Source organism: Anomaloglossus baeobatrachus, chromosome 9 (genome assembly GCF_048569485.1).
Source record: "Anomaloglossus baeobatrachus isolate aAnoBae1 chromosome 9, aAnoBae1.hap1, whole genome shotgun sequence".
Lineage (NCBI taxonomy): Eukaryota > Metazoa > Chordata > Amphibia > Anura > Aromobatidae > Anomaloglossus > Anomaloglossus baeobatrachus.
This window is the reverse complement of record NC_134361.1, coordinates 142,533,514-142,561,163: the sequence shown is the minus strand read 5'-3', so window position 1 is coordinate 142,561,163 and position 27,650 is coordinate 142,533,514. Positions and strand designations below refer to the sequence as shown.

Below are 27,650 nucleotides of genomic sequence, written 5' to 3'. Positions count from 1 at the left end.
CCCAAACGTGCTCCGTCCGCCATGCTGCGCACTCCCAAACGTGCTCCGTCCGCCATGCTGCGCAATCCCAAACGTGCTCCATCCGCCATACTCCGCACTCCCCATCGTGCTCCATCCGCCATACTCCGCACTCCCCATCGTGCTCCATCCCCCATGCAGCGCACTCCCCATCGTGCTCCATCCCCTATGCTGCGCACCCCCCATCGTGCTCCATCTCCCATGCTGCGCACTCCCAAACGTGCTCCATCCGCCATGCTGCGCACTCCCAAACGTGGTCCATCCGCCATGCTGCACTCCCAAACGTGCTCCATCCGCCATACTCCGCACTCCCCATCGTGCTGCATCCCCCATGCTGCGCACTCCCAAACGTGCTCCATCCGCCATGCTGCGCACTCCCAAACGTGCTCCATCCGCCATGCTGCGCACTCCCAAACGTGCTCCATCCGCCATGCTGCGCACTCCCAAACGTGCTCCATCCGCCATGCTGCGCACTCCCAAACGTGCTCCATCCGCCATGCTGCGCACTCCCAAACGTGGTCCATCCGCCATGCTGCGCACTCCCAAACGTGCTCCATGCACCATGCTGCGCACTCCCAAACGTGCTCCATCCCCATGCTGCGCACCCCCCATCGTGCTCCATCCCCCATGCTGCACCAGCATCAGCCTCTCTACCCGCAGCATCAGCCTCTCTGCCCGCAGCATCAGCCTCTCTACCCGCAGCATCAGCCTCTCTCATCCCAGCATCAACCTCTCTGTCCCCAGCATCAGCCTCTCTGTCCCCAGCATCAGCCTCTCTGTCCCCAGCATCAGCCTCTCATCCCAGCATCAGCCTCTCTCCTCCCAGCATCAGCCTCTCTGTCCCCAGCATCAGCCTCTCTGTCCCCAGCATCAGCCTCTCTGTCCCCAGCATCAGCCTCTCTGTCCCCAGCATCAGCCTCTCTGTCCCCAGCATCAGCCTCTCTCATCCCAGCATCAGCCTCTCTCCTCCCAGCATCAGCCTTTTCGGTCCCCAGCATCAGCCTCTCTCCTCCCAGCCTCCCCCAGCCTCAGCCTCCCCCAGCATCAGCCTCTCTTCTCTCAGCCTCCCCATCCCAGCCTTTCCCAGGATCAGCCTCTCTCCTCCCAGCCTCCTCCAGCACGCCGTGCTCCTCTGCCGACACTCACAGATCCGATCGCATACACTCACACACACCCAGACACACCCGATCGCATACACTCACACACACCCGATCGCATACACTCACACACACACACATTGACGATATTGCACATACGCGCTCATACAACATCCGGAGATACCACATGCTTCTGGCCATGTGATCCTCCGGCAGGTCCTGGAAGCTCACAGCACAATATCACAGCCGAGAAGCAAGCGATATCCCAGGATGTTGAGAGTATGTGGATGCGATGTGATGTGTGTGTGAGAGTGAGTGTGATCTGATGTGTGTGTGTGTGTGTGTCCTGTTATGTGTGTGCGTGTGTGTATTTTCCGCCGCTGCAGGACCTTGATGCGCTGGTAACTATGCTACCATGGTTACCAGCGCATCTCGTCCCCCGCTCGCACGGGAGCCCACACCAGCATACGCCGGCCAGCCCCAGCAATGCGAGGGTATGTGTCGGCTGGTTTGGCGGCGTACGCTGATGTGGGCTCCCGGGGGTACAGTACTCACCTGGTAGTCGTGGCTCTGTGACCGTGTCGGTTCGGGGAATGCGGGGGGGGGGGCGCGGGGCCAGAGCTAGCGTGCATTGCGTGAGGGGGGCGGGGCGTGGCCGAGTTGCCAATGCCTGCAGGGTGCCGGGGCGAGAGGCCAATCTGTGGGGGGGCGGAGCCTGGGCGAGCGGCTGGCCAATCCGTGTGGGGGCACAGCCTGGGCGAGCGGCCAATCCGTGCGGGGGGGCGGGGCCATGGCGAGCCCAGCGGCCAATCAGCTTTGTGTCACCGTAAGGACACAATTTTGGAGCAAGACAGACAGACAGACAGACAGACAGAATAAGACAATTATATCTATAGATAATTATCCAAATTATCCAGTGACTTCTTTATCACCAAAGAGTTAACACATTTTCTTTAGATTTATTCTTAAGATAAAAAAATAATGTAAATGCATTGAGTGACAACCAATATTTGACAGGTCAAGAGCAATTTGACATAGAAGGTTCAATTTTCTACCTGTGCTACACGCACTCTACCACCCTCCACCTGTGCTACACGCACTCTACTCCTCTCCACCTGTGCTACACACACTCTACCCCTCTCAACCTGTGCTACACGCGCACTACCCCTCTCCACCTGTGCTACACGCACTCTACCCCTCTCCACCTGTGCTACACGCAACTCTACCACTCTCCACCTGTGCTACACGCACTCTACCACTCTCCACCTGTGCTACACGCACTCTACCACTCTCCACCTGTGCTACACGCAATCTAGCACTCTCCACCTGTGCTACACGCACTCTACCACTCTCCACCTGTGCTACACGCACTCTACCACTCTCCACCTGTGCTACAAGCACACTACCACTCTCCACCTGTGCTTAAAGCACACTACCACTCTCCACCTGTGCTTAACGCACACTACCACTCTCCACCTGTGCTTAATGCACACTACCACTCTCCACCTGTGCTTAATGCACACTACCACTCTGTAGCAATGCTTTACGCTATGTACTGCTCTTCATCTATCATTCAGTTATTGTATCTATGCCAAAATAAGCTGCATGAGTAATCATCAAGTGAGGACAACTCAGTTGTGTAGGGAGACCACCCTTTTTTCAAACTATTGATTTCTTCTAAGTAACAAGTGAAGAATAAACTAATAGTTAACAGTTTTCCATAGAATACAGAATCTCTTGCTCATTTATTAATTCATCAATAAAATGAGAACAAAAACCCATGATCCATTATCATTATTTAAAATACATTTTTGGTTTGTACATGATTAGAGATGAGCGGATCCATAGAAGTGCGGTTCGTTGTGTTCATCAGGACTTTATTTTAAGTTCAGATTGGGACCCAGACTTGACCTGAACCCTAATGAAAATCACTAACTGGGCATTTCGGGTCTCGGCCCACACACAACCAGCCATAAACAGATCACTTCTGGAGGGGAACGGGAGTTGGTTTGTCCTTTTCTTTTTTTGTATATATACTACATCCGGTCATACTGGTGTTACCCCCAGTGCGGGCCGATCAAACACTGTTCATGCGTAAAGCACCTGACCTCTGAATTAATTTTTTTTTTTGGTAAAGCCTGTCTTTGGTATGAACACCGAACGTCAGGTTTGCTCATCTCTATAATATATTATATATATATATATACACACATATACATAAAAAAAAAATATATATATATATATATATATATATTATATAAAAAAAATTATCTATATATCTATATATATAATTGCCTTATTCTGTCTGTATCTGTCTGTCTGTCATGCTCCAAAATTGTGTCCTTACGGTGACACAAAGCTGATTGGCCGCTGGGCTCGCCATGGCCCCGCCCCCCCACACCGATTGGCCGCTCGCCCAGGCTGCGCCCCCACACGGATTGGCCAGCCGCTCGCCCAGGCCCCGCCCCCCCACAGATTGGCCTCTCGCCCCGGCACCCTGCAGGCATTGGCAATTCGGCCACGCCACGCCCCGCCCCCTCACGCAATGCACGCTAGCTCTGGCCCCGCCCCCTCCCTCCCCCCGCGCATTCCCCGAACTGACACGGCTGTCACGGAGGTGAGTACTGTACTCCCCCCCGCCCCTCCCCCCCCCGCGCATTCCCCGAACTGACACGGCTGTCACTGAGGTGAGTACTGTACTCCCCCCCTCCCCACCCCCACCCCCCCCGGCCCCCGCTCGCACGGGAGTGGTGTGGATACGTTGGTACCATCAAGGTCCTGCTGCGGCGGAAGATCCACACGCACACACATAACAGCACACACACAAACATACACACACATCAGATCACACTCACTCTCACACACACACACCTCACATCGCATCCACACACTCACAGCATCCGGCGATATCGCTTGCTTCTCAGCCTCGATACTGTGCTGTTGTGACCTTCCAGGACCTGACGGAGGATCACATGGCCAGAGGCATGTGGTATCTCCGGATTTTGTGAGTATCAGCGCGTATGTGCGATATCGTCAGTGTCTGTGTGTGTGAGTGTATGCGATCGGGTGTGTGTGAGTGGATGCGATCGGGTGTGTGTGAGTGTATGCGATCGGGTGTGTGTGAGTGGATGCGATCGGGTGTGTGTGAGTGGATGCGATCGGGTGTGTGTGAGTGGATGCGATCGGGTGTGTGTGAGTGGATGCGATCGGGTGTGTGTGAGTGTATGCGATCGGGTGTGTGTCAGTGTATGCGATCGGGTGTGTGTGAGTGGATGCGATCGGGTGTGTGTGAGTGGATGCGATCGGGTGTGTGAGTGTCGGCAGAGGAGCACGGCGTGCTGGAGGAGGCTGGGAGCAGAGAGGCTGATCATGGGGAAGGCTGGGAGGGGGAGGCTGATGCTGGGGGAGACTGGGAGGGGAAGGCTGATGCTGAAGGAGGCTGGGAGGGGGAGGCTGGGAGGAAGGAGGCTGGGAGGAGAGAGGCTGATCCTGGGGAAGGCTGGGAAGGGGAGGCTGATGCTGAGGGAGGCTGGAAAGAGAGAGGCTGATGCTGGGGGAGGCTGGAAGGAGAGAGGCTGAGGCTGGGAGGAGAGAGGCTGATGCTGGGGAAGGCTGATGCTGGGGAAGGCTGGGAGGACGGAGGCTGGGAGGAGAGAGGCTGATCCTGGGGAAGGCTGGGAGAGGGAGGCTGATGCTGGGGGAGGCTGGAAGGAGAGAGGCTGATGCTGGGGGAGGCTGGAAGAAGAGAGGCTGATGCTGGGGGAGGCTGGGAGCAGAGAGGCTGATCATGGGGAAGGCTGGGAGGGGGAGGCTGATGCTGGGGGAGACTGGGAGGGGAAGGCTGATGCTGAAGGAGGCTGGGAGGGGGAGGCTGGGAGGAAGGAGGCTGGGAGGAGAGAGGCTGATCCTGGGGAAGGCTGGGAAGGGGAGGCTGATGCTGAGGGAGGCTGGAAGGAGAGAGGCTGATGCTGGGGGAGGCTGGAAGGAGAGAGGCTGAGGCTGGGAGGAGAGAGGCTGATGCTGGGGAAGGCTGATGCTGGGGAAGGCTGGGAGGACGGAGGCTGGGAGGAGAGAGGCTGATCCTGGGGAAGGCTGGGAGAGGGAGGCTGATGCTGGGGGAGGCTGGAAGGAGAGAGGCTGATGCTGGGGGAGGCTGGAAGAAGAGAGGCTGATGCTGGGGGAGGCTGATGCTGGGGGAGGCTGGGAGGAGAGAGGCTGATGCTGGGGAAGGCTGGGAGGAGAGAGGCTGATGCTGGGGACAGAGAGGAGAGGCTTATGCTGGGAGGAGAGAGGCTGATGCTGGGAGGAGAGAGGCTGATGCTGGGGGAGGCTGGGAGGGGGAGGCTGATGCTGGGGGAGGCTGGAAGGAGAGAGGCTAATGCTGGTGCAGGCTGATGCTTGGGGAGGCTGATGCTGGGGGAGACTGGGAGGGGAAGGCTGATGCTGAGGGAGGCTGGGAGGAAGGAGGCTGGGAGGAGAGAGGCTGATCCTGGGGAAGGCTGGGAACGGGAGGCTGATGCTGAGGGAGGCTGGAAGGAGAGAGGCTGATGCTGGGGGAGGCTGGAAGGAGAGAGGCTGATGCTGGTGGAGGCTGATGCTTGGGGAGGCTGATGCTGGGGAAGGCTGATGCTGAGGGAGGCTGGGAGGGGAAAGCTGATGCTGGGGAAGGCTGGGAGGACGGAGGCTGGGAGGAGAGAGGCTGATCCTGGGGAAAGCTGGGAGAGGGAGGCTGATGCTGGAGGAGGCTGGAAGGAGAGAGGCTGATGCTGGCGGAGGCTGATGCTGGGGGAGGCTGGAAGGAGAGAGGCTGATGCTGGTGGAGGCTGATGCTTGGGGAGGCTGGGAGAGGGAGGCTGATGCTGAGGGAGGCTGGGAGGAGGGAGGCTGGGAGAGGTAGGCTGAGAGAAGAGAGGCTGATGCGCACACACACACACACACACGCGCGCGCGCGCACTGCACAACACACCACACACTGGGAACCACAAACAACTGCCCTACACAGACACCCACACACACAACGCTGCACACACACAACACCCAACACACAAACACCGCGGCACACACAAATATACGCACATACCGCACACCACACACATTGCACAAAACATACCTCCCCCCAAAACACACCACACACACACAAACCGCGCAACACACACACAACGCTACAGACACACAGCGCTCCGCAAACAACGCAACACACATACAACACCGCTCTCACCCCCCGTCACACCCAGACAACACCCAGAACATGTACAGCGCCTACACAAACACTTGGTAACTACACACAACAACATCTCTATATCTCTATATATATATATATATATATATATATATCTCATATATATATATATATATATATATATATATATATATATATATATATATATATATAACAAAAATCATACATGAACTACACAATATGTAAATTCTAGAATACCCGATGCGTAGAATCGGGCCACCTTCTAGTATATATATAATTGCCTTATTCTGTCTGTGTGCCTTGCTCCAAAATTCTGTCGTTACCGTGACAAGTGTCTCATTGGCCGCTCGCCTCGGCTCCGCCCCCCCTCACGGATTGGCAGCTCGCCCAGGCTCCGCCCCCCACACGGATTGGCCTCTCGCCCCGGCCCCCTGCACGCATTGGCAACTCGGCCACGCCCCCTCACGCATTGCACGCTCGCTCTGGCCCCACCCCCCTCACGCATTCCCCGAACCGACACGGAGCCCCGACTCCCAGGTGAGTGCTGTACCCCCGGGAGCCCACACCAGCGTACGCCGGTAACCCAGCCGACACATACCCTCGCATTGCTGGGGTTGCCGGCGTATGCTGGTGTGGGCTCCCGTGCGTGCGGGGGGCGGCATACGCTGGTAACCATGGTACACATCGGGTAATATTGTGTAGCATGGTTACTAGCGTATGCCGGCTCCCTCCCCATTCAGATCGTTGGTCTCCCGCTGTCACACGCTGATGCGTGCTGCACAGCAGGAGACCAACAAGTGACCCAGCACTGTCTCTTAGACTCCTCACCCCCAGGACTACTCCTCCTATTATCCTCCTCTCCCCCCAGGAATACTCCTCCTATTAGACTCCTCACCCCCAGGACTACTCCTCCAATTATCCTCCTCTCCCCCCAGGACTACTCCTCCTATTATACTCCTCACCTCCAGGACTACTCCTCCTATTATCCTGCTCTCCCCCCAGGACTACTCCTCCTATTATACTCCTCTCCCCCCAGGACTACTCCTCCTATTATACTCCTCTCCCCCCAGGACTACTCCTATTATTCTTCTCCCCCCCAGGAATACTCCTCTTATTAGACTCCTCTCCCCCAAGGACTACTCCTCCTATTAGACTCCTCACCCCCAGGACTACTCCTCCTATTATCCTCCTTTCCCCCCCAGGACTACTCCTCCTATTATACTCCTCTCCCTCCAGGACTACTCCTCCTATTATCCTCCTCTCCCCCCAGGACTACTACTCCTATTATACTCCTCTCCCCCAGGACTACTCCTCCTATTATACTCCTCTCCCCCCAGGACTCCTTCTCCTATTATCCTGCTCTCCCCACAGGACTACTCCTCCTATTATACTCCTCTCTCCCCAGGACTACTCCCCCTATTATACTCCTCACCTCCAGGACTACTCCAGCTATTATCCTCCTCTCCCCCCAGGACTACTCCTCCTATTATCTTCCTCTCCTCCCAGGACTACTCCCCCTATTATACTCCTCACCTCCAGGACTACTCCTCGTATTATACTCCTCTCCCCCCAGGACTACTCCCCCTATTATACTCCTCACCTCCAGGACTACTCCTCCTATTCTCCTCCTCTCCCCCCAGGACTACTCCTTCTATTATCCTCCTCTCCCCCCAGGACTACTACTCCTATTATACTCCTCTCCCCCAGGACTACTCCTCCTATTATCTTCCTCTCTCCCCAGGACTCCTCCTATTATCCTCCTCTCCCCCCAGGACTACTCCTCCTATTATCCTCCTCTCCCTCCAGGACTACTCCTCCTATTATACTCCTCTACGCTAAGGACTACTCCTCTCCCCCCAGGACTACTCCTCCTATTATCCTCCTCTCCCCCCAGGACTCCTCCTCCTATTATCCTGCTCTCTCCACAGGACTACTCCCCCTATTATACTCCTCTCCCCCCAGGACTACTCCCCCTATTATACTCCTCACCTCCAGGACTACTCCTTCTATTATCCTCCTCTCCCCCCAGGACTACTACTCCTATTATCCTCCTCTCCCCCCAGGACTACTACTCCTATTATACTCCTCACCTCCAGGACTACTCCTCCTATTATACTCCTCTCCCCCCAGGACTACTCCCCCTATTATACTCCTCACCTCCAGGACTACTCCTCCTATTCTCCTCCTCTCCCCCCAGGACTACTCCTCCTATTATCCTCCTCTCCCCCCAGGACTACTACTCCTATTATACTCCTCTCCCTCCAGGACTACTCCTCCAACACACACACACACACTGCACAAAACATACCTCCTCTCAAAACACACACACACCCACACAAACCGTGCAACACATACAGCACCACACGCACACACAATGCTGCAGACACACAGCGCTCCACAAACACAGCACAACACACAGCACCACACACACACAACGCTGCAGACACACAGCACTCTACAAACAACGCAACACACAAACAACACCGCTCTCACACCCCCCCACCCAGACAACACCCAGAACATTTACAGCGCCCTACACAAACACTTGGCAACTACACACAACATCTATCTATCTATATCTATCTCTATCTATCTATCTCTATATATATATATATATATATATATATATATATATAACAAAAATCATACAGTAACTACACAATAGATTCTAGAATACCCGATGCGTTAGAATCGGGCCACCTTCTAAATTATATATATATATATATATATATATATATATATAGTGAAGGTAATAATTATTTGATCCCTTGCTGATTTTGTATGTTTGCCCACTGACAAAGACATGAACTGTTTATAATTTAAAGGGTAGGTTAATTTTAACAGTGAGATAGAATATGCAAAATAAAATCCAGAAAATCACATTGTATGAATTATATAAATTTATTTGCATTTTCCAGAGAGAAATAAGTATTTGATCCCTCTGGAAAACAAGACTTAAAACTTAGTGGCAAAACCCTTATTGGCAAACATGGCAGTCAGACTTTTTTTGTAGTTGATGATGAGGTTTGTACACGTCAGGAGAAAGATTGGTCCACTCTTCTTGCAGACCCTCTCTAAATCAAGATTTTGAGGCTGTCGCTTGGCAACTCTGAGTGGGATTAAGGTCTGGAGACTGGCTAGACCACTCCATGACCTTAATGTGCTTCTTTTTGAGCTACTCCTTTGTTGACTTGGCTGGATGTTTTGTGTCATTGTCATGCTGGAAGACGCAGCCACAACCCATTTTTAATGTCCTGGCGGAGGGAGGGAGGTTGTCACTCAGGATTTTATGGTACATGGCTGCATCCATTGTCCCATTGATGTGGTGAAGTAGTCCTGCGCCCTTGGCAGAGAAACATCCCAAAACATAATGTTTCCACTTCCATGCTTGACAGTAGGGTTTTCTTAGGGTCACAGGCAGCATTTCTCTTCCTCCAAACACGGCGAGTTGCGTTAATGCCAAAGAGCTCAATTTTTATCTCATGTGACTACAGCACCTTCTCCCAATCACTCTCAGAATCATCCAGGCGTTCAGTGGCAAACATGTGCCTTCTTGAGCAGTGGGACTTTGCAGACACTGCAGAATTTTAAGCCATTACGGCCTAAAGCCAGGGAAGGAGTCTTGCGAATATAATTTGCATATTCCCAGTGCCTTCTGGGAATATGCAAGCTCCGCGAGCTCAAGGAGAACCGGGTTTTGGCCGTTACAGCCGGAAGGAAGACTTCTGAAAACCGCGCGCCTGTCTTCTTCATTGTGAGCGTGAGTGAGCAAAGTGTAAGCAAAAGTAAGTGTGAGTAGAATTGTTTGTATTTAGTTGTTTAATTACTTAACATTTGTTTAGTGCTATCCCCATTAGAAAATGTGCTCCACTATTGCTAAAGCGATCCAGTGTACATCTTGTCTCATGTATGCAGTCCTTGAAAAGCCGTTCGAGGGTGCATACTGTTGTTCGACATGTGCGCAAGTTGCACATTTGGAAGCCCAGATACTGGATCTAAATGAGCAGCTGGCAACTCTGAGATGCATTAGCAATATGGAAAGGAGTTTCCTGCTCACTGAGCAGCAGCTTGCTGGGTCAGATGTGGGGGAGGATCGTAGTAGGGAGCGGCAGGACGGTGAGGTAGGTAGCTGGGTGACAGTTAGAAAGGGGGGTAAAGGGAAAAGTGCTAGGAAGGCTAGTCCTGAACTGACACACCCCAATAGGTTTGCAAACTTGGCAGATGAGGGGGATGTCATTACAGGGGTAGCATTGCTGCAGCAAGGCATGACCTCTGAACGCCAGAGGAGTGTCTGCTCTAGTAAGGGGGGGAATAGGAGTGCAGGGCAGGCAAGACAGGTACTGGTAGTGGGGGACTCAATTATTAGGGGGACAGATAGGGCAATCTGTCACAAAGACAGGAATCGCCGAACAGTGTGTTGTCTTCCTGGCGCTCGAGTTCGGCACATCGCTGATCGGGTTGACAGATTACTGGGAGGGGCTGGGGAGGACCCAGCGGTCATTGTACACATTGGCACAAATGACAAAGTTAGAGGTAGGTGGAAGGTCCTTAAAGATGATTTCAGGGAATTAGGTTGTAAGCTTAAAGCATGGACCTCAAAAGGTGGTATTTTCGGAAATACTACCTGTGCCACGAGCCACACCAGAGAGGCAAAGGGAGATCAGGGAGGTTAACAGGTGGCTCAGGAATTGGTGTAGGAAAGAGGGTTTTGGGTTCCTGGAGAATTGGGCCGACTTTTCAGTTGGCTACAGATTCTATGCTAGGGATGGGCTGCATCTTAATGGGGAGGGTGCAGCTCTGCTGGGGCAGAAAATGGCTAGAAGGTTGGAGGAGTGTTTAAACTAGGAATGGGGGGCGAGGGTATTCACTTTATAGAAGGGGAATGTAGTGCAGATAGTGACCAGGGCACAAGTATGAAATTGGGGGTGGTATGGGGGGAAGGGTTAGGACAGTTAATACAGTAAGCAGGAATACAGGTACAGAGTCATACGTAACGTGCATGTACACTAATGCCCGAAGCCTCACAAATAAGGTGGAGGAATTAGAATTAATATTGTTGGAAGAAAATTATGATATAGTGGGGATATCAGAGACATGGCTGGATGAGAGCTATGACTGGGCTGTTAATTTACAGGGTTATAGCCTATTCAGGAATGACCGTACAAATAAGCGAGGGGGAGGTGTGTGTCTATATGTAAAATCATCCTTAAAACCCATCCTGCGTGACAACATATGTGAGGGTACTGAGAATGTAGAGTCCCTATGGGTGGAGATAAGGGGGGGGAGAATGAATAATAAAATACTGATAGGGGTGTGTTATAAGACGCCGAATATTATGGAAGAGGTACAGAATCTCCTCATAAAGCAAATTGATAAAGCAGCGAGTCTCGGAGAGGTAATTATTATGGGGGACTTTAACTATCCTGATATAAAATGGGGAACAGAAACTTGCAGTTCCAGCAAAGGAAATAGATTTTTGATAACAATGAAAGATAATTACCTTTCACAAATGGTACAGGACCCCACAAGAGGGGGAGCACTACTAGACCTTGTACTAACCAATAGGCCAGACCGCATATCAAATATACAAGTTGGGGGTTACTTGGGGAATAGTGATCACAAAATAATAAGTTTTCATGTATTCTTTAGTAAGATGTCTAGTAGAGGGGCTACAAGGACACTAAACTTCAGGAAAGCAAATTTTAAACGGTTGAGAGATAATCTTAGTGCAATAAACTGGGATGATGTACGAAGTAATAAAAGTACACAAAGCAAATGGGAGACTTTTATGAGTATCCTGAATAGGGCTTGTGCAGAAAATATACCCTATGGGAACAAACATGCTAGAAATAGGAGGAAACCTCTATGGCTAAATAGAGCTGTAAGGGAAGCAATAAAAGAAAAACAGAAAGCCTTAAAAGAATTAAAGAGGGTAGGTAGTGATGAGGCATTATATAATTATAGCAAATTAAATAAAATATGTAAAAAGCAAATTAAGTTAGCTAAGTTTGAGACAGAGAGACTCATTGCGAGAGAAAGTAAAAATAATCCTAAAATATTCTTTAACTTCATAAACAGTAAAATACTGAAAAGCGATAGTGTTGGCGCCCTTAAAAATAGTCTTGGTGAAATGGTGGAAGGGGATGAGGGTAAAGCCAACCTGCTGAATGACTTTTTTTCTACGGTTTTTATACAAGAAAATGCCATGGCAGATGACATGACCAGTGATACTATAAATTCACCCTTCAATATTACCTGCTTAACCCAGCAGGAAGTACGCCGCCGCCTCGAAATCACTAAGGTTGACAAATCTCCGGGCCCGGATGGCATACACCCCAGAGTACTACAGGAATTGAGTTCTGTGATAGATAGACCATTATTTTTAATCTTCACAGATTCCTTAATAACAGGGTTGGTACCGCAGGACTGGCGCATAGCAAATGTGGTGCCAATATTCAAAAAGGGGACAAAAACTGAGCGGGGAAATTATAGGCCGGTAAGTTTAACCTCTACGGTTGGTAAAATCCTTGAGGGTTTCTTGAGAGATGCTATACTGGAGTATCTCAAGAAAAATAACCTTATGACAGAGTATCAACATGGGTTTATGAGGGATCGATCCTGTCAAACTAATTTGATCAGCTTCTATGAAGAGGTAAGTTCAAGCTTGGACCAGGGAAATGCAGTGGATGTTGTGTATATGGACTTTTCAAAAGCTTTTGATACGGTGCCACACAAAAGGTTGGTACATAAAATGAGAATAATGGGGATAGGGGAAAATTTATGTAACTGGGTTAAAAACTGGCTCAGTGATAGGAAACAAAGGGTGGTTATTAATGGTACGTACTCTGACTGGGTTTCAGTTCATAGTGGGGTACCACAGGGGTCAGTATTGGGCCCGCTTCTTTTCAACATATTTATAAATGACCTTGTTGGGGGCATGCGGAGTAGAATTTCAATATTTGCAGATGATACTAAACTCTGCAGGGTAATCAATACAGAGGAGGATAATTTTATATTACAGGGAGATTTATGTAAATTGGAGGATTGGGCTGAGAAGTGGCAATTGAAGTTTAATGTAGATAAATGTAAGGTCATGCACTTGGGTAGAGGAAATAACATTTATGATTATGTACTTAATTGTAGAACACTGGGTAAAACAGACACAGAAAAAGACTTGGGTGTATGGGTGGATGGTAAACTTCACTTTAGTGGACAGTGTCAGGCAACTGCTGATAAGGCTAATAAAATAATGGGATGTATTAAAAGAGGTATAAGTGTTCATGAAAAAAATATAGTTCTACCTCTGTACAAGTCACTAGTGCGACCGCACTTAGAATACTGTGTACAATTCTGGTCACCGATATATAAGAAGGACATAGCTGAACTGGAGAGGGTGCAGAGAAGAGCGACCAAGATTATTAGAGGAATGGGTGGGCTGCAATACCAAGACAGGTTATTAAACTTGGGGTTATTTAGTTTGGAAAAACGAAGGCTTAGGGGGGATTTAATCACAATGTATAAATATATGAGGGGACAGTACAGAGACCTTTCCAAAGATCTTTTTACACCTAGGCCTGCGACTGGAACACGGGGGCATCCGCTACGTCTTGAGGAAAGAAGGTTTAATCATAATCACAGACGAGGATTCTTTACTGTACGAGCAGTGAGACTGTGGAACTCTCTGCCGCATGATGTTGTAATGAGTGATTCACTACTAACATTTAGCAGAGCCTGGACGCCTTTCTTGAAAAATTTAATATTACCAGTTATGTATATTAGATTTTATGACAGGGTATTGATCCAGGGAACTAGTCTGATTGCCGGATGTGGAGTCAAGAAGGATTTTTTTTCCCCATTGGAACTTGTTTGCCACATTGGGGTTTTTTTGCCTTCCTCTGGATCAACATGTTAGGCTACAGGTTGAACTAGATGGACTTAGAGTCTCCCTTCAACCTTAAAAACTATGATACTATGAATGTGTTTGTTACCAATGGTTTTCATAGTGAAAGTGGCCCATGCTGCCTTGAGATCATTAACAAGGCTCCCCCCTCCGTGTAGTTTTAAACTTATCTCTCTCCTTTCTCATGATCCTGGATACCACACAAGGTGAGATTTTGCATGGTGCCCCAGATCAATGTTGATAGACACTCATTTTGTATTTCTTCAATTTTCTTACTGCACCAATCTGAATTCCTTGAATTACACAGTTTCGGGAAAGATATCGCCTACTTATCACCAACAATTGTCTCCTTTTCACCCGTCGTCTTACTTATGGTTTTGTAGCCCATTCCAGCCTTGTGCACGTCTATGATCTTGTCCTCGACAACCTTAGAAAACTTTTTGGTCTTGCCCATATTATAGAGGTTAGAGTCTGACTGATTAATTGAGACTGTGGACAGGAGTCTTTTATACAGGTGACAATTTAAGACAGCTGTCTTTAATGCAAGTAACGAGTTGATTAGGAGCATCTAACTGGTCTGTAGGAGCCAGGACTCTTAATCATTGGTAGGGGATCAAATACTTATTTCTCTCTGATAGATACAAATAAATTTATATAATTTATACAATGTGATTTTCTGGATTTTATTTTGGACATTCTATCTCTCACTGTTAAAATTAACATATCCTTAAAATTAGACTGTTCATGTCTTTGTCAGTCGGAAAACTTACAAAATCAGCAAGGGGTCAAATAATTATTTCCTTCACTGTACATAAAATATGACAAACATCTTGTTTCTATGTTATTTTCAGCCCCCCTGAAAGACAAAATACCGATTGTCATAACCATTTTCCCTATTTTAATGCAAGTCCTTCAGAAATCCTAGATCCATTATTTTTTTTAAAATGGGTTGGCCAATGTATTTATTTTAACAAACGTGTGGGACATGATTTCGTGGCACTTACATAGTTATTACAAGTTCTCCTCCTGCACTTGTTATTACAGCCTCCTTGTCCACAACATGGCTGCTGATCGAGAAGCATGTAATCAAAGCAATGGATGTATACTAAAAAACTAAAGCGCTTTTGTTAGGAAATGATAGAACAAACTTCTCACCATATCACTGCCTGTATCAGCGGTATTTTGAGTTCATATAAAACATTTATTCATTTTCTAGCTTAAGACATCCTTGCATTTCCACTACTACATGCTACATAGTTGATATTGAGAACCATTAAAGTTTCCTTAACTCTAATCAAATATCGTTCTCAGGCAAGTTTCAAAGTTTTCCCTCAAGCTACTCTTTATTATAGCATTACGTTTGTCCTATCATTTCCTAACAGAATCGTGGCAGTTTCTCAGTATACATTCATTTCTTTTTCTCAACAGGTCATACACGGTCCCTGTCCTCTACCTGCAGCTCTACCATTGGCTAATAAAAGCACCTTAAAACATACATTTCGAGCACTAGTGTTTTTTTCTTATTGATGTACCGCATTTTTTGGACTATAAGACGCATTTTTTTCCCTCCAATCATCCAAATATGGGAGGAAAGTGTGGGGTGTGTCTTATAGTCCGAATGTCAAAGCAAGGTACCTGTGGGATAGGGAGCTGTGGGGAGGGAGCGGCTGTGGAGTGGGATCACAGGAGGCAGGGAGGGTCAGGAAGCCGGCGGCTGGAGAAACCCCGTGTGCCCGCTGCTTAAAGTAAAGGAATATTCATTAGCTGCTCCCCGCCCACCGCTCTCCACTCTCTTCAGTCAGTGACTAGAAGCGAGTGAGAGGAGCAGTAAATTAATACCTGTTTAATTTAAACAGCGGACACTTGTAGGCGCTCCAGCCTCCGGCTTCCTGCAGCGTCTGGGGAGACTGTGTGTGCTGCTTAAGAAGGAGGCAGGAGCAGGGTGTCGCTGCAGTCATGTCTGGCCCAGAGGAAGTGCAGATCACTGCAGTGTCTGGGCCAGAGCACGGCACACCATCACAGCACAGCCCGCAGTCTCTGTGCTGAGTGCTCACATTGCTTTGTAAGATCCTGCCTCTGCACTAGAAACAAAGTCTCCCGTAACAGCAGGACCTGCAGTGATGTAATGAAGAGGGGTGGGCCAGAACAGCACAGTGCCCCGCCTCTTCATTACATCACTGCAGGACCTTGTTCAGTTACAGCAGACCTTATCTCTAGTGCAGAGGCAGGACCAAACTGAAAGCTAGCTGAGCATCACATCTGTAAAAGTAAGACAATAAATAAACATAGAGTATAAAGGCATAAAGGCATTACTGTACACCTGGATGGGGTTGGATCATAGATATAGAGATTATATATATATATATATATATATATGCACACACACACACACACAGGTTGGAGGATCACACATATAAGGATGGGAAACATACAGTTAGGTCCAGAAATATTTGGACAGTGACACAAGTTTTGTTATTTTAGCTGTTTACAAAAACATGTTCAGAAATACAATTATACACATAATATGGGCTGAAAGTGCACACTCCCAGCTGCAATATGAGAGTTTTCACATCCAAATCGGAGAAAGGGTTTAGGAATCATAGCTCTGTAATGCATAGCCTCCTCTTTTTCAAGTGACCAAAAGTAATTGGACAAGGGACTCTAAGGGCTGCAATTAACTCTGAAGGCGTCTCCCTCGTTAACCTATAATCAATGAAGTAGTTAAAAGGTCTGGGGTTGATTACAGGTGTGTGGTTTTGCATTTGGAAGCTGTTGCTGTGACCAGACAACATGCGGTCTAAGGAACTCTCAATTGAGGTGAAGCAGAACATCCTGAGGCTGAAAAAAAAAATACATCAGAGAGATAGCAGACATGCTTGGAGTAGCAAAATCAACAGTCGGGTACATTCTGAGAAAAAAGGAATTGACTGGTGAGCTTGGGAACTCAAAAAGGCCTGGGCGTGCACGGATGACAACAGTGGTGGATGATCACCGCATACTTTCTTTGGTGAAGAAGAACCTGTTCACAACATCAACTGAAGTCCAGAACACTCTCAGTGAAGTAGGTGTATCTGTCTCTAAGTCAACAGTAAAGAGAAGACTCCATGAAAGTAAATACAAAGGGTTCACATCTAGATGCAAACCATTCATCAATTCCAAAAATATACAGGCCACAGTTAAATTTGCTGAAAAACACCTCATGAAGCCAGCTCAGTTCTGGAAAAGTATTCTATGGACAGATGAGACCAAGATCAACCTGTACCAGAATGAGGTGAAGAAAAAAGTTTGGAGAAGAAAGGGAACGGCACATGATCCAAGGCATACCACATCCTCTGTAAAACATGGTGGAGGCAACGTGATGGCATGGGCATGCATGGCTTTCAATGGCACTGGGTCACTTGTGTTTATTGATGACATAACAGCAGACAAGAGTAGCCGGATGAATTCTGAAGTGTACCGGGATATACTTTCAGCCCAGATTCAGCCAAATGCCGCAAAGTTGATCGGACGGCGCTTCATAGTACAGATGGACAATGACCCCAAGCATACAGCCAAAGCTACCCAGGAGTTCATGAGTGCAAAAAAGTGGAACATTCTGCAATGGCCAAGTCAATCACCAGATCTTAACCAAATTGAGCATGCATTTCACTTGCTCAAATCCAGACTTAAGACGGAAAGACCCACAAACAAGCAAGACCTGAAGGCTGTGGCTATAAAGGCCTGGCAAAGCATTAAGAAGGAGGAAACCCAGCGTTTGGTGATGTCCATGGGTTCCAGACTTAAGGCAGTGATTGCCTCCAAAGGATTCGCAACAAAATATTGAAAATAAAAATATTTTGTTTGGGTTTGGTTTATTTGTCCAATTACTTTTGACCTCCTAAAATGTGGAGTGTTTGTAAAGAAATGTGTACAATTCCTACAATTTCTATCAGATATTTTTGTTCAAACCTTCAAATTAAACGTTACAATCTGCACTTGAATTCTGTTGTAGAGGTTTCATTTCAAATCCAATGTGGTGGCATGCAGAGCCCAACTCGCGAAAATTGTGTCACTGTCCAAATATTTCTGGACCTAACTGTACATATTCCACCATGGGGACCATATATACCTGGAAGGGACCCAGAATGGGGGATATGAGTACAGAATTTGGGGATTTATTAACTCCATAACAGTGTCAGCAGCAGACCCACCCACCCCATAACAGTTTGTCATGACCACATTTTTTTTACTTTAATTTTTTGTTTATATTTTTTCCTCCTGTAAAACCAGGGTGCGTCTTATAGTCCGGTGCATCTTATAGTCCTAAAAATACGGTAACCAAAGCAGTCCATCAGCCATAGAAATAGGTTTACAAGACAAACACATTTGATCTTGTACCATGATTTTCATCAGGTTAAAGGCAGTGGTGCATGAAACCTGATAAGATCCTGGTCCAGGACAGAAAACATATTTTGTAGACATATTGCTAATGTTATAGCTGCCTGTTGTTTTTGTTAATAAAAGAGTAACATATTGGTTGAAATTAAAAAGAACCTGTCACAAAAAAAAAAAAAAAAAAGAAGAAGAGTTAAATACCTTATAAAATTCTCAGCGCTTACCTCATTCTGCCGCTCTTTTCTGTTTTGCTCTGCATTGCAAAGATATTCACATTTGTTGCTGTTAAAAGCAATAGGAGGAATCTCTGCTTGCAGATCACATGGGTGGTTCTTCAAAGTCTTCTCTGTGGAAATGTTCTCTCACTCCTCCCTCCCAGACACTCCTAATCTCAACTCGGCAGCTGATCTAGTAGTGTCAGACACAGCCAACCTGTGATTGGTATGGTCTCAGAGGGAGGGGTGAAAGCGCAAGCCACCAAAAAAGTCTGATGAAAGTTCCAGCTGAACTGCAAGCAGAGACTTCACATAGTGTGCTCTGAAAGCATCAAGCGTGAATATCTCTGCAATGGAGTGACACTGTGAAAAACGAAAAAAAAAACAAAAAAAAAAAACAAAAAACAACAAACAAGAAAAAAAAAAACCAGGAAACTCCGGAGTCATCAGAGTAATCGTGGTTTTATTTTTATTCTATAAATCAATAATACACGCGACAGAATTTCCCTGAAAAGATATTTCTCCTGGATTTGTCTCTCATTTTCAAAATTCTCAATTCACTGGTAAAATCTGTATTCAGTGAAGACAGATTGTTATGCTACCGAGATAAATGGCAGTTGGTTTTTATAAGATTCTATATAAAAGGGAGGGAGGAGCTCTGAATCTAGCCCCTCCCTCCTCCCCCTTCTGTCTACATAAGGTCTTATCTGTAACAAGTGCCATTCCTGTCTTGGTAATAAAATAGTTTATCTTCACTGAATACAGATTTTACCTGGGAATTGAGAATGTTTGAAAATGATCAGAGGAAGAGAAGAAATATATTTTAAGAGAAATCTGCTTCTATTACAAAGTTGCTTATTTTACCGCGTGTCCGCGTCGAATCCCAGTAGTCATGTAAAGTAACAAAAAAACCAACCCAATCTTGGGGTAGGTGGGAATACCAGTGGTTTAAATTACAAAACAGTATGAGCGCCCTGTCGACATTTCATAAAACATTTAATCTATTACTTACACCTATTTTATAATATTAAAAAATATATTTCTGGCCCTTAATGACCAATACGTCTTTTTACTGACCTCATATATAAGAGAATCGCACCCCCTCATGGGTGAAAATGAAGCAGCGGTCAGCAGTACACTATAGCGGACACTGCTGCATCAGCCATGGCCACTGTCGCACTGACCATGGCTGTTTAACCTCTCAGATGCCGTGGACAGTAGTGAAACTGACATTTATATGGAGGTGTGGGTCCCTGTTTGATCCTATAGGCACCATGAGATCACAATTGTGGTCCTGATGTGTGCCCTGGCAATCCAAGCCACGTAATAGCCTTAGGCCCTGTGCACACTTACCATTTACTGCGGTTTTGCTGCATGTTTTGCTGCAGAAAATGTTCTTAACATCTCTGCAGTGAATCACCAGCAAAACCTATGGAAAAAAAATGCTGTGCGCACTATGCGGAATTTGACAGCTGCATGTTTTGCTGCGGGATTCCCGCAGCAAAAACAATTGCATGTCCCTTCTTTTCCGCACGTCGCTGTGGGATTTCACTCCATTGACTGCCATGTAATTGTGAAATCCCGCAAGGAATAACGCAGGCAGCAAATTCTGTGCGGTTCATTGCGTTTACCTGCGGTAATGTACATCGCTGCCTGCGGTTTGCAGGGAAGTGATGTCATTATGACAGGAAGAGGAAGCGGAGCAGAGAGTAAACACTCACACATCACAGACACAGACATAGAACACACACACACATCACACTCACACACAGAGATCACAGACATAGAATACACACACATCACACACAGACATATAGAATACACATAGAAATCAAACAGAAATATAGAAAGAAAAAAAACACGTGGGCTCCGCCGTATTTTTACCTTCCAGCCGAGGTAAGCACACAGCGGCGGCCCGGTATTCTCAGGCAGGGGAGGGCGAGGGGCAGGGTTAATGTCTCCCGCCTCCCTCCCACCTCCCGCAGCCAAGAATATCAGCCGCAGCTGCCCCGGGACTGTCGCATCAATTATGCGGCAGTACCAGAGTGTCCCCAGCTCTTCTAGATGCTGTGATGCGGTGGCGATCCAGGTAATAAGGAGTTAATGGCGGCGGATTGCCGCCACTAAGTCCAGGCTTGATCATGGCAGCGTCTAGGAGACAGTTGACATGATCAACCCGTAAGTAAAGTGAAAAAACACACACACCGAAAAATCCTTTATTTTAAATAAAAGACAAAAAAGCTCCTGGTTCACCCGCTTATTAACCCCCCCGAAACACACCGCTCCGGCGTAATCTACGTCCTGCGATGTTTGCATCCAGCCGCGACTGACACTGACACAGCTGAATGCAGCCTCGCAGCGAGACAGCAGAGGTAACCACAGGGCATTTCCCACGGCCGGTAATTTGAACTCACTACCGACCATGAGAAATGCAGCGTGTGCTCACAGGGACTCTATCTATCCCTCTATCTAACTATCTCTCAATCTATTCTTCTATCTATTCTGCTATCTATTTATCTATCTGCTATCTAAGGAAATGACTTTTTTTTTTCCCAATGTGCTTTATTGCATTGAATGCATTAAAGCACATGTACCAGTCCGCACGTGGCAAAACCGCGGCAATACCGCGAAAAATACAGCGGTAAAACCGCAGCAAACCGCGGCATGCGGTTTGCCGTGGTTTTTTACCGCGGGTGCGGTAATCTTTCAATGCCTGCGGAATTTTCTTGAGAAAATTCCATTTTCCAGTGCGCACAAAGCCTTATTGCCTGCTCCAGCAACATTTTAGTAGTAAAAACATCATTTTTTCTTCCTGTCATTCCACTTTGCTTTAATTCCTGAGAAGCACCTGAAGGGTTCACAACCTACCTGACAGCAGTTTTGAATATGTTAAGGGGTGCAGCTTTAAAAATGTAACGTTACTTTTGTTTTATTTCCAATAGATACAGGTCCCCTAAAGCCACTTCAAAGCTGAATAGGTATCTTAAAAAATAAATTTTGTTAATTTCCTTGAAATAAATAAAAAAATGCTGCTAAATTGTTAAGGCTTCTGACATCTGCACAGGGTATAATGATGTAAGGCAAATATAAGGTGAATGACTTATTCACTATTTTGTGTAAGCATGACTATCTGGATTAAGTACAGTATAAAAGTTTGATTATCACTAATATTTGGACATTTTTTGTCAAATTTCAGATTTTTCTACAAATAAACACAAAACATATTGACCAAACTTTACGACCAACATACTTTTTCATGACGCATTTTATTGTATCTCAGAATCACTAGGACACTCCAGAGTTATTACCACATACCTTTATACCTGTCAGATTTGACAAATTTGTCTCAGTCACTAAGGAGTAAAAGCAACATCTAAAAACTGGGGCCATCATTTTAAATATTTTCCCTAGTGCAATCTAAGTCAGGACAAAAAAGAAGAATCTTAGGTTACAACTTGTGGGAATGTAAAAGGAAGCAAGGGAGAATAGATACTGGTCAGGGCTCCTGAATATAGAGACCTTCTATGAAGAGAAGATTGAATATCCTGGTATTTTTAATATGTACCACCCCTCCTCCCCAACAAAAGTGTCATTCATAGATTGCTTTCCTATACAAGTTCCTGGGCAACGCAAAGCCCTGCTCCGGATGTACGAGTATAGCTACAATGATGGAGCCACCTGTATGAATATGGATCTCTCAAACAGCAGCAACCAAGTTTAACTTTGCACATAGGATGGGTAACATCTGGTAATGCAGCATTTCCAGGAGGATACTTTAAGAAAGCAAAGTTTTCATTAGTATCTTTCCAGTCTTCAGTCTTTCCAGTATTCAATAGGCTATTTAGTACTTGGCTCAGCAGACTGGAGCTGATCATGGTCCTGAAAGTTAATCAGGAGCATCAGGGTATGAGGATCTGTAGGTGAGAATAAATCGCCATAATTTATATAAATAATATATATATATAAAATAAAAAAATGGACAAGTCAAAAGAAAGTGGGCAGATTTTTGCTCTCAGTTTTAGGCTTTCTTAGCTTAGTTTCTTACCATATTGACATGTGTCTATTAATGAGCGAGTACGCTTGTCACTACTCAGTACTCGCACGATTATCACTGTACTCGGGCTACTCGGCGGGTACCGAGTAATCTCGCGATACTCGTGGTCTTCATCCCTGCATGTTGGCGCTCTTTTGAGAGCCAGTCCTCATGCAGGGATTGGCTGGCAGACCACTGCAATGCCACAGCCCTGTTAGTTGTGGAATTGAAGTGATTGGCCGGCCCGCATAGCGTGACCGAGCCTTTATACCGGCGGGCGCGCTGTCCTCTGCACACAGCCATCCAGACAGTCAGTGCAGGGAGAGTGTTGCTGCTTCAGGGAAAGGTTTGCGGCCCTTTATAGTTAGTTCCGGAGCAGGGCTGCAAACAGTGTGACCAGAAGTCCTTCTCAGGACTATTGTAGCTGTATACAGGCATGCAGGGTATAGCCAGGTCGGAGTAAAGGAGAAGAGTCCTTCTCAGGACTATTGTTGCTGTATACAGGCAGGGCAGGCAGGGTATAGCCAGGTCGGAATACAGGCTAGTGACCAGAAGAGTCCTTCTCAGGACTATTGTAGCTGTATACAGGCAGGCAGGCAGGGTATATAGCCATTTCTAGTGGTGACTGTATACCAGCCTTCATCATATCTGGGGCTGGTGTACACAATCTAAGGCCTGCGACACACATCCGTGCCGCCGGCACGTGTTTGTCATTTTTTACACGTACCGGCGGCACGGAGACACGTACAGCAATGCTACCCTATGGTAGCAGGCACACACACGTAAAACCACACGGAACGTGTGTCCGTGTGCGTTTGTACGTGTGTGCGTTTTTCAAAGCGCTGACATGTCCGTTTTTTCTCCGGCAGCACGGGTGTCACACGGCCCGCACCCGTACTACACGGGTGTAGTGTGGATGCGGTCCCGTGTGACACGCGCCGGAGAAAACACACGTGTCAGTGGAAAAAAAACAAAACATTAACTCACCTTCTCCTGCCCTCCTGTCTCTGCCGCTGCTGCCTCTTGCTGCCGACCACCGCTCATTAATCTCATAGAATATTCACTTCACTGCCTGGCAGCAGCAGCAGCGGGGAGACGGGAGGGCTAGAGACCGAGGATCAGCACCACGGACAGCAGCGCGGACATCAGGAAGGACCAGGTGAGTATAATAATTACCGGTTCTACGTGTGCTATCGCGGATAGCACACGTAGAACACACGTGTCCCGCACGTACCAGAGACACGTACTTACCTGCACGCAACACGCAGGGAAAATACGTGTCTCTCGGCACGTGCGTGATTTTCACGTGAATGTGGCAGAGGCCTAAAACAGTCCTGATAGTGTCAGACTTCTCAGTAATTGTCGCTCCTAAAAAGCTGTTAGGTTCTTAGTGCGTCCGTGCATGCATTTAAAAACTGCACATGTGTGCCTGTCGGTGGCAGCATACAGGTGCACTTGTGTGCGTTTTGCACAAACTAGGATATAACGCACAAGTCTAGTGAATACACGTCAGCACAGCATTGCAAAATGTGCAAGGGCGTTGGCAACGAACAACAAAGTGGACGTGATGGTGGTGCAAGCAGAGGCCGAGGTCGTGTGCAAGCTCTAATTTCGCCACAACAAAGGGCCACATTACTCGCTCGCATGTCCTGTCCCAAATTCTTGGGGACCGCAGCAGTACACCGCTCTTGAACCAAGACCAGTGTCAACAGGTTGTTAGTTGGATAGCGGATAATGCTTCCAGTCAGATTGGCACCACCACAAACACTCTGTCTTCCACACGGTCAAGTGTCAGTAGCCGTGATACTGCACCGCACATTTCAGAACCTGATCCTCCTTCCTACCACCAGGCCGAGTACACGTCCACGGACATTACTGATCCCACACTTGGACACTCGGAAGAGCTGTTCACGTTTCCATTCGCACATTCTGGCCTCTCACCTCCTGTTGAAGTGGGTCATGACGAGATCGTATGTACAGATGCCCAAATATTTGAGCAGCCACGTTCTCACGAAGTTGGCAACGTGTCTCAACAAGGGGTGGACGATGATGAGACACAATTGTCAGGAAGTCAGGAGGAGCAGGGTGCGGAAGAGGACGACAACGTGGTGGATGATCCAGTAACTGACCCAACCTGGCAGGAGGATATGCAGAGCGAGGACAGCAGTGCACAGGGGGAGGGAGGCGTAGCATCCCAACAGGCAGTAAGAAGCAGGGTGGTGGCTCCAGGCAGAAGTCAGGCAACCGTTCCCCGGAACAACAACACGACACAAGGTGCCTTTACAAATGTTAGGTCTTCCAGAGTCTGGCAGTTTTTTAAGTTGGCTCCAGATGATTCTAAAAAGGCCATTTGCAACACCTGCCATGCCAGCATCAGCAGGGGTACCAAAACTAGCAGCCTGACCACCACCAGCATGATCAGGCACATGTCAGCCAAGCACCCGACTTTGTGGGATGTACAACAGAGTCGAGGAGCAGTGCTTGCTGATGTCACTGCTACGTCTTCGCTTGTTGTGCATGCGAGCCAATCCCCTGTCCATGCTGCCCGCGAACAAGCCTCCTCCGGCCCTGCACCTGCAGTTGCCCACGCAGAAATAACACCATCATCAAGCACGTCCTTGTCCCAGCGCAGCGTTCAGTTATCCATTCAGCAAACCTTTGAACGCAGGCGCAAATACACTACCAATGCCCCACATGCCACAGTTCTAAATGCTAACATTTCGCGACTGCTTGCGCTGGAAATGTTGCCTTTTAGGCAGGTGGAGACAAGCATTCCGCGACCTGATGGCGGCAGCTGTCCCATGTTACTCGGTCCCCAGCCGCCACTATTTCTCCCGGTGTGCTGTCCCTGCATTGCATAACCACATGTCACAAAACATCACACGTGCCCTGAACAACGCTGTTTCAGCCAAAGTCCACCTAACCACAGACACGTGGACAAGTGCTTGTGGGCAAGGCCGCTACATCTCGTTGACAGCACACTGGGTTAATATTGTGGAAGCTGGGACCCAGTCTGAGCGAGGGACGGAACACGTCCTTCCCACACCAAGGTTTGCAGGCCCTACCTCAGTCAGGGTTTCACCCACACTCTACAGCTCCGGAATGTCATGCTCTTCAGCCTCCTCCTCCTCCTGCGCATCCTCATCCACTTTACCCTCCACACCAGTCCCAAGCTGGAAGCACTGCAGCACTGCCTCGGCGAAGCGGCAACAGGCTGTGCTGAGGCTAATCTGCATATGTGACAAACCCCACAATGCAGAAGAGGTGTGGACAGCTCTGAAACAGCAGGCAGATCACTGGCTCACACCTCTGAACCTAAAGCCAGGAAAGGTCGTGTGTGACAATGGCCGGAACCTGGTGGCGGCTTTGAGGCGAGGCCAGCTGACACATGTTCCATGCGTGGCCCATGTGCTCAACCTCGTGGTTCAGCGGTTTCTAAAGTCATACCCAGAGGTGTCTGATCTGCTGGTAAAAGTTCGCCGCCTGTCTGCACATTTTCGAAAGTCACCTACTGCTTCAGCCGGCCTTGCTGGCTTTCAGCGCCGTTTGCATCTTCCAGCTCACAGACTGGTGTGTGATGTCCCCACGCGTTGGAATTCAACTCTGCACATGTTGGTCAGGATATGTGAGCAGAAGAGGGCAGTTGTTGAGTACCTGCATCACCTAAGCCGTTGGGAAATGGGTCAAACTCCACACATAACACCTGAGGAGTGGAGATGGATGTCCGACCTATGTACCATCCTCCAAAACTTTGAGGACTCCACCAAGATGGTGAGTGGTGATGACGCCATTATTAGCGTCACCATACCGCTTCTCTGCCTTCTAAAACTGTCTCTGCTCAAAAACAAACATGATGCATTGCAGGCGGAGCGCGATGAGTTGGAGCAAGAAACAGTAGTGGGTGTGGGTGATAACACAGCCCAGCCTCGTCTCATCACAACGTGCAGTGGAGGACTATGACGAGGAGGAGGATGAAGACATGAAGCAACTCTCCGGCCAAATTGAGGATATGACATGCACACCAGTCATATCCTCGGTTCAGTGTGGCTGGCCAGAGGACAGGGTAGATGAGGAAAAGGAAGAGGAGGAGGAGGACAGCATGTTCAGTCATCGTGTTGGTCAGGATACTGAAGTGATGGCTGTTAAGAGTCTGGCGCACATGGCTGACTTTATGGTAAGCTGCCTGTCTCGTGACCCTCGCATTAAGAACATCTTGGCCGACAATCATTACTGGTTGGTAACACTGTTAGACCCACGCTACAAAGAGAACTTTATGTCTCTTATTGCCGAGGCGGGGAGGTCAGCCAAAATGCAGCAGTTCCAGAAGGCCATAGTCACGGAAGTAGGCAAAGCATTCCCCTCACAAAACGCTAGCGGCATAGGTCAGGAATCAGTGGACAACCAAGGCGTACAGCCGAGAGGGGCACAAGTCCAATCCGCCAGAGGTAGGGGAACAGTCTTTAAGATGTGGGACAGTTTTCTCAGCCCCTCACGTACCACAGCCCCTGAGGTGCGGGGTAGTGCCACAAGAAATGCTAAGTTTGCCCAGATGCTCAAGGAGTACCTTGCAGATCGAACAACTGTACTCCGACATTCCTCTGTGCCTTACAATTATTGGGTATCCAAGCTGGACACGTGGCATGAATTGGCTCTCTACGCCTTGGAAGTCCTGGCTTGCCCTGCCGCTAGCATTTTGTCAGAGCGTGTTTTTAGTGCCGCAGGTGGAATCATTACAGATAAACGCACCCGCCTGTCAACTGAAAATGCTGACAGGCTGACTCTGATCAAGATGAATAGAAAATAAAGGAGCGGG

General features: G+C 48.0%; 1 protein-coding gene across 3 annotated transcripts in view; it reads right to left on the bottom strand.

Annotated features, from left to right (window-relative positions):
• The window catches only part of EDA (ectodysplasin A), a 354,857-nt gene that overhangs the window by 20,438 nt on the left and 306,769 nt on the right, over positions 1-27,650 (bottom strand). The window lies entirely within an intron of this gene.